The sequence below is a fragment of the Brassica oleracea genome, chromosome C1 (genome assembly GCF_000695525.1).
Source record: "Brassica oleracea var. oleracea cultivar TO1000 chromosome C1, BOL, whole genome shotgun sequence".
Lineage (NCBI taxonomy): Eukaryota > Viridiplantae > Streptophyta > Magnoliopsida > Brassicales > Brassicaceae > Brassica > Brassica oleracea.
In genome coordinates, this window is record NC_027748.1 from 32,186,954 (window position 1) to 32,190,534 (window position 3,581).

The following is a 3,581-nucleotide window of genomic DNA, read 5'->3' on the forward strand; positions in this document are numbered from 1 at the left end:
TCGGTCTGTCGGCAGGATTTCAACTATAAATACAAACACCCTTCTTCCTCTTCATTCACTCTATATCTTCATCCTCCCTCTTACTTTCTTTACACACGAATTTGATTTATAAAAAACATGTCTTCTTCAAATTATTTTCGTTCTTGGATCGATCGACCTCATTTGGATCCGAACACGAGATTGCTTACGGAAGAATACCAACGAGGTATAACCGAATTCATGGGGTTAGTTCACCGATAACTGGAAGCAAAAACCGGTATGTTAAGATGTTCTTGCTCTAATTGTAAAAATAGAAAGGTTATTAAAGAGTGGGATGTTTGGACTCATCTATATTTGAGTGGGTTTACACGAAGTTACAAAATTTGGTATCATCATGGGTAAACTGATTATGAACATGATAGTACTAGCGAACCAATTAGAACGGATGTAGATTATGATGTAGGTACTGAGCAGATGGTAAATGATCATTTTAGAGGGGAAGATTTACCCAATCCACAAGCTAGGAGATTTTATGATATGTTGGATGCTGGAAAGCAACCATTGTACGAAGGTTGCAGAGATGGTCATTCAGCTTTATCATCTGCTACAAGATTGATGGGCATTAAAACAGATTATAATTTGGCTGAAGACTGTGTGGATGCGATTGCTGATTTTGTAAAAGGTATTCTACCCGAAGATAATGTAGCTCCTCGTTCATACTACGAGGTTCAGAAACTCGTAGCTGGTCTTGGTTTATCGTATCAGGTAATAGATGTATGCAGCGACAACTGCATGATTTATTGGAGGGCGGATGAACAGCGGGTTACATGCAAATTTTGTGGAAAGCCTCATTATAAAGATACGAGTGGAAGAGTTCCAGTGCCATATAAAAGGATGTGGTATTTACCTTTGACGGAAAGGTTGCAGAGGTTGTATCTATCTGAACGCACAGCGCAACCAATGAGATGGCATGCGGAGCACTCAACAGATGGTGAGATCAGACATCCTTCAGATGCAAAAGCGTGGAAGCATTTCCAATCAAAGTATCCCGACTTTGCGTATGAGAGAAGAAATGTCTACCTTGGATTATGTACTGATGGTTTCAGTCCGTTTGGCAAGAGTGGAAGACAATATTCTCTATGGCCCGTCATTCTTACACCATACAACCTCCCCCCAAACTTGTGCTTGCGACGAGAGTTTTTGTTTCTCTCGATTCTCGTTCCCGGACCAGAGCATCCTAAGAGATCACTTGATGTGTTTCTTCAGCCACTAATATATGAGTTGCAACAACTATGGGCTCAAGGTGCTGAAACATACGATGTTTCGTGTAAAGAAAACTTTCAAATGCGGACAGTACTAATGTGGACAATAAGTGATTTTCCAGCATATGATATGTTGTCTGGATGGACAACGCATGGAAGGATATCATGTCCATATTGTCAAGATAACACTGATGCTTTCCAACTAAAACACGGAAGGAAAACGTGTTGGTTTGACTGTCACAGGAGATTCCTACCACCTGATCATCCATATCGTAGGAGTAGGAATTTGTTTACGAAGAACAAGAGGGTGTTTGACAGTCCACCTCCGGAAATTTGTGGGAAAGATTTGAAGATACAACTAAGAGATTTTGGTGCAGAAAGGACGCCAGAAGTCGGTGGACATGAGCGTTTTCCGGTAGATGCTGTTGGAGAACTACATAACTGGCACAAAAAAAGTATTTTCTGGGATCTGCCATACTGGGAGGATCATCTGCTAAGGCATAATTTAGATGTCATGCATATTGAGAAGAACTTTTTTGACAATCTCATGAACACGATCCTTAATGTTCAAGGTAAAACAAAGGATAATTTGAAGTCAAGACTGGATTTAGTCGATATATGTGCTCGTTCAGAACTTCATGTTGATGAAAATGGTAGGGCTCCTTTTCCCATATACCGACTTGATGCAGAGGGAAAAGATGCGTTCTTTGATTGGATTTCAAACGATGTGGAATTTCCAGACGGTTACGCATCAAATTTGCGTAACTGTATCGACAGAAAGGAAGGAAAGTTTACTGGCTTGAAAAACCACGATTGCCATGTAATGATGCAGCGCCTCCTTCCGTTCGCCTTCAAGGAACTATTACCACAAAATGTTCATGAAGCAATTGCAGGGATAAGTGGTTTCTTCCGCGATTTATGCACGAGATCAGTGACTCTTGAAGGTATTGAAAATTTGAAGACTAACATAGCCGTGATTCAGTGCAACCTTGAGAAGATATTTCCTCCCTCATTTTTTGATGTTATGGAGCATCTTGTTATTCACCTGGCAAGAGAATTGGAACTTGGTGGTCCTGTGCAGTATAGATGGATGTATCTGTATGAGCGGTATATGTTCCATTTGAAGAAGATGGTGAAAAATTTAAGTAGGGTGGAAGGTTCTATAGTCGCACAGATGATCAATGAAGAAACTTCAAACTTTGCCGAGTACTACTTTCCAGCAGAAGTTCAGACCAAAAACAGAAGACCTGCTCGGCATGATGATAGAGGCGAACGGGCAACATATCATGTTACGGTTCCAGACATTTTCACAGACGTTGGACGACTTAGCGGAAAACCAAAGGACCGTCGACTTACTGAGCAGGAGCGCAGTAATTTGCAAACATATTTGCTCACCAACTGCGAAGACGTTCTTCAATATGAGAGGTAAATAAATGAGCTTACAAATTTTTATTTTAACAAGTTGAAATTTAAATCTTAATTAATTACATTATTGTCATCATATACAGGATTTTCATGGCAGAAAAGCGGTTCGAGTATAGATACGCCACAGAGGACGAACTAGAAGAAATGAAGCAGAGAGAATTTACTGGATGGATGTTTACTTATGTGAGTGCTTTAAACAAATTAAAATATATTTTATCACATATTTATACTAATTCACATTTATTGATATAACATATATATATATGTGCTATTAATAGGTGTCTGCTGGTTTGGCCAGAGGTGAAACATTTGACGATTGGATACGTGAGATGGTCGTTGGACCAAACTTTGTTGTGAAGTCATATCCGAGATTTTGTACTCGAGGATATGCATTCACAACTCAGAAGAGGAGACGTTCGAGTACGACTTATGATGATGGCGTTTGTTCTGCATCAGGAGATGATGTATACTACGGACACATACATGAGATTTTGGAAATCAAGTATTTGGGCATGGTTGGATTGCGCTGTACTGTTTACATAAAATTTAGCTGGAGTTGGCCTTGTAGTCGATTTAACCGACTTCAGAGAGGAAGCCGTCGTTCACGTAGAGGATGAACCAGTGATTGGAGAGTTTCACGAAGATCCAGATTCAGATTCATCTGGTGATGATGACTCGGAAACAGACTACATCGACTTTTTTTTTCTTTTTTTAATAGAAATACCGAGGAAATTCCGAGGGAAGATAGGTTTTCCTCGGAATTTCCTCGGAATAGACCTTGTCGATTTAGGGATATGATTAGAGTCTTTTTCCTCGGAATACCCTCGGAATATTCCGACGTAATTCAGAGGAAGATAAAGTCGACGGAATTCTGAGGAAGATAAGGGTTTCCTCGGAATTCTCTCGGAATATTCC